Genomic DNA, 11718 nt, shown 5'->3' with positions numbered 1-11718 from the left:
CTTTTAGTTTACAGGATTCAATTCCACAATTCCTTGAGTTTCACATTTTGTCCCCCTCCCTCCCCCTCCCCAATGGCGGCATATAGTCAAGTATAGGATCTGTAAATACTTTCACATTATACATTAGTCAGGTTATAAGGATGGATTGTACCAGCTGGAATGAAAAAAAATGGTAAAGAGGACATAAAACCAAATAAGAGAAGGAAAAAGATCAGATATTTTGCTTCCACCTGGATATAAACACAGTTCTTTCTAGTTCTTTCTCTGGATGCACATATTTCTCTCCATCATGAGTCTTTTGGGATTGACTTATATCACTGAATTGCTGAGAAGTGTCCAGTCTATCAAAGTTGGTCATCACACATACATTGTGTCTGTAATTGTGTACAAATTTCTCCTGGTTCTACTCTTCTCACTCAGCATCAGTTTGTATAAGCCTCTCCAGGTAAATATGAAAATGGTCTGCTCCTCATTTCTTGTAGCAAAATAGTATTCCATAACATGCATATACCACAACTTGTTCAGCCATTTCCCAATTGATGGGCACCCCCTTAATTTCCAATTCTTTGCTACCACAAAAAGAGCTGCTATAAACATTTTTGTACATATGGGTCTTTCTCCCATTTCTATGATCTCTTTGGGATATAACCCTAGGAGTGGTGTTGCTGAATGAAAGTATGAAATGCTATGGAAGTATTTATAGCCCTTTGGGCATAATTCCAGATTGCTCTCCAGAAAGACTGGAACAGTTTGCAACTCCACCAGCAATGCATTAGTGTTCCAATTTGCCCACATCCTCTCCAGCATTTGTCATTTCCCTGTTTTGTCATCTTAGCCAATCTGACTGGTGAGATTGGTACCTCAGAGTTGTTTTGATTTGCATTTCTCTAATCAATAGTGAATTAGAACATTTCTTCATGTGCTTATAGATATCTTTAATTTCTTTCTCTGAAAACTGCCTGTTTATATCCTTTGACCATTTATCAATTGGGGAATAACTTGTATTCTTATGAATTTGACTCAATTCTCTGTATATTTTAGAAATGAGTCCTTTGTCAGAGACATAGGTTGTAAAGATTCTTTCCCAATTTCCCACCTCCCTCTTAATCTTGGTTACATTGGCTTTGTTTGTACAAAATCTTTTCAATTTCATGTAGTCAAAATTATCCATTTTACATTTTATAATGTTCTCTAATTCTTGTTTGGTCATAAAGTCTTTCCCTCTCCACAAGTCTGATAGATAAACTATTCCCTGTTTTAGGAGAATTTTACAGTATCAACCTTTATACCTAGATCATGTACCCATTTAGACTTGATTTTGGTATATGGTGTTAGATAATGGTCTATGCCCAATTTCTGCCATACTATATTCCAGTTTTCCCAGCAGTTTTCTTAAGATTTTCCCTGCCCATAGGCCCTTTGATAGGCTTAAGTGACTCTGAGAACCTTCCTTGATTTGAAAATATACTCTGCCCCCTAATAGGCTGAATGTGGTCACCTGGAACCTGTGGTAGGAGGCCTGTTTTTAAGGAACACCTACACCTTGATGCTTTGTGATTAGGCAGTGGGTCAAGAGGCTGTGACATTTTCTGAGCCAGGAGAAGGCCATATATACCCTCATGTGAGATTTTGTTTTAGGGTTCATTTTGAGGAGAGTTTGTGATTTGACCAAATGAGACTCTGGGCAGCCATTGATTCCCCTGACTTTGAAAACCCAGATGTTGGTGCTTCCCTCTCTGATAACTATGACTAGGTATGAATGTAATGGTCAAATAGTTGGAAGCCTGTTTGCTGATGTTTCTCTGTATTTGTTGTCTGCTTGTAACTTGTTTGTATTCTCTGAAGTTTGGGTCCTGACCTTTTTCCCTTGAACTAGGTAAATGACATATGTTTGATTAAAGGAAGATTGTTAACCCATTTTGAGTTGCTTTCTTTTAGAAAATCAGATCTAAGAGCCTGTGTTGGCAGCCACCATGGGGATGCTAGGGTGCTTGCTGCTACACTATGCTTCTCTATATTTACATGATATGAATTTTTTTTTACATTTTCCATGTTTGAAAGAGGTATATTGCTTTCCAGCCATTTAGAATCCCTTCCTGAGCCCTATTTCCTTCCAAGACTAGGGAGTTCTCCTTCTCAAGATCAGAAAGTTGCTTAAAGATCCATATTCTAGTTGAAATCTGCCATCTTTTCAGCCATCAATCCAACAGTCAACAAATATGTTTTAAGCATCACCTATGTGCCTGGACCCACAGATAGAAATATATCATGATAGAACTGAATTATCAATGGATTTTGGGACACTCACCTTCTCTCTATCCAGGAAGGAGCCCCTTTCATATCTGTAAGCTCTGGCATGTATTCCAATATATCAGGCTCGGTCCTGGGGGAACCTGACAACCAAACAGAAGGGTGAGTTACTTTTTCTTTCATAAGTGAGTTTACTTTTTCTTTGGCTGTTTTCATCCACTGTCCTGGAAACCCATTGAAAAATATTTAAAAAAGAAGTTTGTATCTAGGGTCTCTCCACAGGGGAAGAAGAAAGGTACCTACTGTACAATGTTAGACAAGTATAAGAAAGCAATACATTTCCTCTATACAAAAGGAATTTTTAGCATAAAGACTCACAAGTGTTCACTGAAAGAAAAATTCAAAGAAACATCAATAATAACATAATTATTTCAATATTCTTTTAGAATTTAAGATTAAAACCATTAGAATACAAAGTCCTTTGTCATTTGATTAATAACACTTCACATTTCACCTTGGCTTCAAGCTGTTTAAACTATTCCTTCTTTGTTCTTGTCTTTTAACAAGTCAAACACATGTTTGAACTCCTAGTCCTATTAGTGATTATCTTCTTGTCCAAGAAGTGATATAAATAATGTAGAGACTACATATCCTACAGTGCAGTTAGCAATCACTGAGCAACCTAGATATCCTGACTACTTGGAAATTGCCTCCTAACCTGGACATGTCCATCTCAGTATTGTTATTTGGTCACCTTTGATCAGACAAAGAAATGATACAGTAGAGTAATTCAGGGGCCCATATTTAATTCACTTAGCTGAGTACTAGCATTGCCTGCTATGTGGAAGCAATTGCCATGTTACTAGGACTGAGATGGGCAACTCTCCCCAGTTTTGAGCTGAGTCTAGAATAGTAGTCAAGTATTCTGCCAAAAGGCAGAGGTCAGTGTGCATGGAGTAGATGATTGCTAATGAAGAATGATCTGAGTGATTCCTAAGGCCTTTTCCTTTACCAGATGTAATGATCTAATTGTCAACACCCCTACCTGGAATTCTACAACTAGAGTTTGATACTTGTGTTAAGTATGTCTTTCTCCCCATGAGATTTTTTAAGATGCCAACACTACTGGAAGTGGTAATATAGGAATCTCAAATATTTTGGTGTGAATGAGATTATCTGATGTTCTCCTTTGTAAAGGCATAGATGGAAGAATAATACTTCCAGTGGGGAGTGAGTGTGAGAAGTAGGGGTAAGAAGAGGTATAGAATAGAAAAAGGAGGCAGAGTCACTTCATAATGAGTCACAATCTTGGACATGCAATATCCTAATATTTAGGATAGGGTTCAACTATCAATATTTTTCTCCGCTGATGAGTGTTGGGGGAAGGGAAGTTGAAGAGGTGGTGATGGTGCTGTTGGTGGTAATTTTCCCATTACAACTTGGAAGCTTGTATTTTGAGTATTTGAGTTATAAATACCTCCAAAAGACTAGTTCTTGGATCAGAAGAATGTTGGGAATTTACATTACAGCAGGACTGGACTTCATATGTTCTGTTTCTGACACATTGTTATTTGCATCTATATCTCACTTCCTCTACAATTTAGATTTGGGATGTGCATTAGCTATTATCTTGATCAGCTCTTCTTTTGTACCGATAAATATATTAAGGCCCAGAGAAATGAAGTTGCTTTCTAAGGTCTCCTATCTAGTCAGTGCCAGAGTTACATTTAGGTCTCATGTCTTCTGGCTATCCCTGTCCTGCCCTCTTTCTACTGTATTGACTTTCATTTGTAAGTGTTGTCCCTCTAGCTAAGTTTTAAGGTTTTCATGGTCAAGAATCATATATTTATGTGTGTATTTGTGTATTTTTCTATTTATTCATCCATCCATTTATGTTTGTTTATTCATTTATTGTTTTTGCATTGGTCTGACTTAGAAGGTAAAGAATTCTCCTTCATAGGTATTTTCTTTCTTTGTAAATTAAATTTTATGTTTATTTTTAGTTTACATCATTCATTTCCACAAGATTTTGAGTTACAAATTTTCTTGCCATCTTTCCCCTACCCACCACCCCAAAACAGCGATACCACTGTATACCCCCTCCTCCAATCTGCTCTCTCCTATATCCTCCCCCATCCCCTCTGCAACTTTCTAGAAGGGCAAGATGGATCTCTATACCCCAGTGCCTTTATATCTTATTTCCAATTTTCATGTAAAAAATAATTATATATATGTATATATGCGTATGTGTATATATGTGTATATATGTGTATGTATGTATATATATATGTATGTGTGTATATATATGTATGTATGTATGTATATTTAAACATTTGATTTTAAACTTTGAATTCTAGATTCTTTCCCTTTCCCTTCCTCCCTCATTATCCACCCCTACTGGAAACATTAGTAATTCAATATAGGTTGTACATGTGTAGCTATGCAAAACATTTCCATTTTGAATATATTGTGAAAGACTGACTATATTTCCTTCCATCCTATCCTGCCCCCCACTTGTTCTATTCTCTACTTTGACCCTGTCCATTTTCAAATGTGTTTGTTTCAGAATTCCCTCTTCCCCCAACCTCCCCTCCATCATCCCCCCTCTTGTCCCCTTCCCTCCTACTCCCCTGTAGGGCAAGACACCCTATTTAGTGTATATGTCATTCCCTCCCTAAGCCAAATTCAATGAGAGCAAAATTGACACATCTCCTTTTGCCTTCCTGTTCCTTCCCTCCATTGCAACAATTTTCCCTTGCCTCTTCTATATGAGATAGTTTGCCCCATTCTCTCTTTCCCCATCTCCTCTCATTATATTCCTCTCTCACTTCTTAATTTCACCTTTTAGGTATCATCCCTTCCTAGTAACCTGATCCTGTGCCCTCTGTCTATGTATACCTGTATGCATATATACACACAATCACATATGTATTCATATGCCAATATGCCCTCCTATATAGACATATGTATGTATGTATACAAATATATATATATATATGCATACATTTATATTCTCAACTACCCTTATACTGAGAAAAGTTTCAACAATTACAATTATCAATTTTCCATGTAGGAATGTAAATAGTTCAACTTTGATAAGTTCCTTATGATTTCTTTTACCTGTTTACCTTCTCATGCTTCTTGCATCTCAATGTCAAATTTTCTATTCAACTCTGGTTTTTTCATCAAGAATGCTTTGAAAGTCCTCTATTTCATTGAATGACCATATTTTCCCCTGAAACATGATACTCAGTTTTTCTGGGTAGGTGATTCTTGGTTTTAATCCTAGCTCCTTTGACCTCTGGACTATTACATTCCAAGCCCTTTGATCCCTCAATGTAGAAACAGCCTGATGCTGTGTTATCTGCAATATTCAAATCGTTTGTGCTTCCACAGTATTCAAATTGTTCCTTCTTGGCTGCTTGTAATATTTTCTGCTTGCTCTGAGAGCTCTGAAACCTGGATATAATATTCCTAGGAGTTTTCTTTTTGGGATCTTTTTCAAGCGGTGATTGTTAGATTCTTTCAACTTCCATATTGCCCTCTGATTTTAAAAAATCAGGCAAATTTTCCTTGAGAAGTTCTTGAAGAATGATTTCTAGGTTCTTTTTTTTTTTATTATGGCTTTCAGGTAGTCCAGTAATTTTTAAATTATCTCTCCTGGATCTAATTTCCAGGTCAGTGTTTTTTGCAATGAGATATTCACATTGCCTTCTATTTTTTCATTTGTTTGGACCTGTTTAATAGAATCTTGATTTCTCATAAAGTCATTAGCTTACATTTGCTCTAATTTAATTCCGAAGGAATTATTCTCTTCACTGATCTTTTGAGATTATTTTTCCATCAGGCAAATTTGGCTTTTTAAGGCATTCTTCTCCTCATTGAGTTTTTAGACTCTTTTGCCATTTGAGTTAGTCTATTTTTTAAGGTTTCATTTTCTTCAATAGGTTTGTTGACCCTCTTTTCATAATTTTCTTGCATCATGCTCATTTCTCTTCCCAATTTTTCATTCCCTTCTCTTATTTGGTTTTCAAAATTCTTATGCTCCTTTATGGCCCGTAACCAGGACATATTTTTCTTGGAAGCTTTTGGTGCAGGAGTTCTGACTTTGTTTTCTTCTTGCTGTTCCATGCTTTGATCTTTTTTGTCCCCCAAATAGGAATCTAACTTTTATGCTCTCTTTTCTTCCTTTCATTGACCATGTTGCCACTCAATTACTTGACTTTTAAGCTTTTTGTTACAGTAGAACTCTGCTTTCAGAGAGGAGAGCTTTGTCCCAAATTGCAGGGGAGTTCACAGTTAATGGAGTTATTAGTTGGCTGCCTTCTCTGAATTCTCCACAGGCTCTGGCACCTGGTCACCCACTGTAGCAGCAAGCACCCCAGCATCCCCAGGGTGTCTGCCAACACAGGTTCTTAGATCTGCTTTGTTAAAGGAAAGCAACTCAAAATGGGTTAACAAGCTTACTAAAATTTAATCAGTCAAATATGTATCGTTTACCTAGTTCAGGGTAAAAAGGTCAGCACCCCGAACTTCAAAGTATACAGACAGAATTATCAAGACAAAAACAGATCAAGTAGAAAGATTTCCAAACTGTCCAACCATTACATCCATACCAAACAACATCTGGGTTTCAAAGCCGGGGGGCTCTGGACAACGGCTTTCCAGAGTTTCATCTGATCAAATCACAGAACACTTCTCAAAGTGAGCCCCAAAACAACGCTACACATCAGGGCTTATATGGACTTCTCCTGGCTCAGAGAATGTAACAACCTTATTGACTCACTGGCCAATCAAGAAGTATCTACTGAAAAAAAAAAAACCCAGGCTCCAGGTGCACTTTAGCCTAGGGGCAGGGAAGATATTAAAAATTTACATTCCCATTACACCCACTCAAGGACCTCCACCCTAGACAGCAATCCAGATCCAAGCAGGTCAAAGCTAGAACAATTACACCTCAGAAGGGTTGCTTTGTTTTCCTACAATGTGCAGGCCAGGAGTTCTGAAACAGCCATACAGTGGCAGCTACATGGCCTCCACACCTCAGCAGCTTCTCCCTCCATGGGGCAGAGGCTGGACAACACTCACTGACCCCCTGTTCCTAAAGTACACTGACCTCTCACTTTGTCTTTTGTATTTATGGGTTGATATAATTGGAAACTGCCAAAGCTGCTGGTGATCCACTCTCCCAAAATCCCTCTAGCCAGGGCTGGTCAGCCCTGGAGCTAAAACCACAGACTCACAGGGGGCCGAGCTCTGCTCCCAGTGTGCTGCAATGAACCCTTCCCCAGCCTGCCTTCATCAGTGGGAGGTTTGTTTCTTTCTGTCACTTTGTGGGTTCTGTAGCCCTAAAGTTTGTTTAGAGTCATTTTTATAGGTATTTGAGGTGGTTATAGGGAAACTGCAGGGAATTTTCCTGCTTCTATGCCATCATCTTGTCTCCTCCCTTCATAGGTATTTTCATATATAAATACATGTTGGACTAATTAACTTTTGAAATCCCTTTCAATTTAAATTCTATGACTCTAAATGTAGTTCAATTTGTCAAATTTATTTTTTTACAATTTTTAAAAAAATTCTGACTTTCAAATTTTGTCCCTTCCTCTATTGCTTCTTTCACCCACTGAGAATATATCCAATATGATATCATTTATAATGTAGTACACTTTACACAGTAGGTTCTCTGTGGGCATTTAAAAAAAATATTGATATATTTTGTTTTTACATCACCTTTCTTTCCAAATATTTCTACACTCCCCACACTCTGCTCAAAGGGCTATCCCTTGAAACAAAGAGGGAAATAAGGTTAGAGTCAGGAAGACAGAACAAAAGAAACAGAGAGGAAGAGACAGAGAGAGACAGAGACAGTCAGAGACAGAAAGAAAGCTCAGAAAAACTAACCAATATTCTAATCAAATCTTAGCATATATGATATTCTACATCCATAGTTTCACATCTTTTATTTTTTTAAAGCAATTGGCGTTAAGTAACTTGCTCAAATTTACAGGTCCAGTTATTTCTGGGTGTGGTGCTAAGTATCTGAGCCCGGATTTGAACCCCAGGTCATCCCGACACTGGAGCCAGTGCTCTTACTCGCTGTGCTACCTGGCCACCCTATAGTTTCACATCTTATCAAAAAATAAATGGAAATACATCTTCTCATTAATTCTTTCTATTTATCTTTAATTAATTAATTTATTTTAGTTTTCAACATTCATTTCCACAAGATTTTGTGTTACAGATTTTCTCCCCCATCTTTCCCCCACCCCCTACCCCAAGATGGCAATCATACTGAATACCAACTTCCTCAATCTGCCCTCTCTTATATCCTCTCCCCATCCCCTCTTGCTTTTTTGTAGGGCAAGATGAATGTCTATACTCCATTGCCTATATATCTTATTTCTCTTATACTTATTCTTTTGAATTATATAGCATTCAATTTACTTTGTATCTATTTCATTTCATTGTTGCTTTTATTGTGGATAGCTTGGTATTTTTTTTAAATGAATACATTAATACCACCCTGAGTAGAGAAAAATGTAAAATCTGGACTGGAAAAATGGGTAAAATATCAAAAATTGGGGAAGGTGAGGTGGAATCATCTCTAATCTTAATTCGTAGGTTGTTTTCAGTCTATGGACAATGGTTGAAAGCTTAATGCATTTGAATAATTTTTTTCAACAAATTTTTCAATAGTAATTATACTGCCACAGGTTTCACAGAGGTTGAAGGACAACTCATCAATAACTTCTCATAATTTGACTTGCTGGGTTTTTTTTTTGCTTTAATATTAAATATCTTATTATTAACATCAAAACACATCATTGTATTTTGAGCATTAGCTATTATTCACTAACATGATGGGAAGACCTTATTATAAAAATAAAATATGTATAAAGTTTTCAATTTTTTCAAGCAGTGTTTAAATAATGTAGAGAAATTATAATCCCCATATCCAGGGTTTTACAATGTGCAAGATATAAATTCTTACTTAAAAGCCGAGGCACACTTGCATTTTGGGGTGAAAACACCATTGTTTGTTTTACCTATTACAGAACATAGTCTTAGATAATCTAAAAATATTAATTTAACTATTGTTCCTTCAATTTCTGATTGTGGTCCAGTAAAAAGCCTTTGATATACTGTTGTAGGAACTAAACCACACCTGGTCAGTTTTTCTCAATATAAATGAAAATGGAAGATAAGAAATTTCAGCTAAAAGAAAGACCAACTTTTAGGGTCTTCTTGGAGGGCTAAATGAAGAAGTTAGCAGGGTTTATTTCCAAATCCTTCCCAAAGGAAATGAGAGCCATCATTTAAAGGTATATTTCACCTTGCTTTGTTGTGCTGTTGAAGAAAATATGGAAATAATACATTTGTGCCATGAAAATAATTGTAGCTCCTCTGCCCAATATCCATTGCTGAGAATGAAGAACTTGCCAAGATCCTACAAAATGAATCAACATATATCTTTATTTGTTTGTAACTAGTTTTGATTTGATTGATAGAATCAGAAGAGGTGTTAAAAATTGTTCATACCTAGTTGACACCTTTGATTTATTCAATCAGTAATTAAATTGAAACAAAAAAAGATTCCTCACCATTAAAGATAACTGTGCTTAGAGCATCTTGTTAGTTACATTAATCTGAATTTGAGAATGTCGTATGTCTCTGTTACAATAAGATGAAAAGGCATGAATGGGTTATCATCACCATTGATAGAAGGAATACTTAGTTCATATAGTTTAAATCAGATATCCAGAAAAAGTAACCATAACACGTCTTCTCTAACAGAACTACAAATTGCATAGCAGATATTTTGGGCTTTCTGAATATGGAACAAAGCAAATCATTTGCTTTCCAAAGTAAGACTTTTGGAAAATTCCAGATTCTTTAATTTGAAGGGAAATAAAGCATTTGGCAACTGTTATTATATTCCTTCTTCATATACCAAATGTCAAAATGCTTTCAGCACCTGCTACATGAAGGACCATACTGCTATTGTTTAACAGATGCATTGAGAGATACTTCCAACAGTTAAAAATTGACTAATATTTGGAAAGGCCATTTGAAAAAATCCAGCTTATGTTTGAAAGAATGGCTTTGTATGGGTCCTACATCATTATCTATTCATGTTTGGTGTAGCTGTGTTTTGTCACCTCCAGGGAACCAGAACTATAGGAACAACGCAATGAAATGTGTGTTCAATAGTGGAATTCCTACTCAGACTGAATTGATGTCAATTGTTTTTTAGATTACCATCAAGGTTAGGTCGTAGGAGTCACTCATGAACAAATAACTATTATGTGCTATTAAACTTGAAGTAGCATGTGACCTCAATGCCAATGGTTACAAAAATCAAAGCCACCAGCTATTGTGGTTGTGTTCAATAGTTTAGAGTAGTGAACAATTCCATGGGCAGAAACCTCTATTTTCTATTGAATAAAATGCCCCAGAAGTGTTTTAGATGAAAAAAAAAGCTTTTTGAAAATCCCTTTTTCAAAGCACAGTTTACCCACACAAGTAAGCTAAATTTTCAACTATATTACTTGTACATAAAATCTAATTTACCAGAACCACTAGGAGAATATAAAATCCACAAAGGCCAGTAATAGATCATTTGTGATCTGGCATTTGGAAAAAAAGGGTTTTTCTTTCAACTTGGGAATTTGTTAGAGGGAGATTTAAGCTTTTCTTATGGTATTCGTTGCTTGGGCAGGGGAGGAGGTGGTACTATGGTGGTTTAGAGCAATTTGAGGCTAGGAGAGCTAGGAGGTATTGCAATATTGCATGTGTACACTGATCTTGATTCCTTTCATTATCACCTACTGGATTATATGGTGGGAAGTAGGAAATGGCCTTATTTCTTCCCAACCTTTGTGAGACCTTTCCCAATGCAAATGCTCAATACATTTTGATTGAAGTCAAAAGCTTCTAATAATAAATTCCTCTCTCCTCCTAAATTTATATTTTATAAATTCTCACTTAGTTATCTATAAATTGGTGAAACAGCAAGCATCTATTCAGTGATGGCTATGTGGCAGATATAGTGCTAAGTACTAAGTATACAAAGAAGAAGCAAGAGTATTTCCTCCTTTCTGGATAGTTGCCAGCATAGAACACAGATCCACTAGGCATCCAGACTTGTACTGCACCTACTACCACTTCATTTGGATTAGAGGGCATGCCCCATAAATCCACTAGGGGTGAAGAAGGGAATGGAATTCCTTAGAAAAAAAGATTCCCAACACTATTGACAAAATCAGTCACACATAACTCCCAGAGTCACTCTTTTAAGCTGGAAAAGGAATATGACTTAAGAGATGGACTGAACTTTACAGGTCATCTAAGTAGCACCTCCTCTCTCTCTCTCTCTCTCTCTCTCTCTCCCTTCTTTTTCCCCTTTCCCTCCTTTTCTCTCTCTCTCTTCTCTTTTCTCTCTGCTTCTTTTTTTTTTTTTCTTCTCGT

This window comes from Petaurus breviceps, unplaced genomic scaffold, assembly GCF_028583685.1.
Source record: "Petaurus breviceps papuanus isolate PSGF00001 unplaced genomic scaffold, PetGlider_PUasm1.0 80, whole genome shotgun sequence".
In the NCBI taxonomy this organism is placed as follows: Eukaryota; Metazoa; Chordata; class Mammalia; order Diprotodontia; family Petauridae; genus Petaurus; species Petaurus breviceps.
This window is presented reverse-complemented; position numbering follows the sequence as displayed.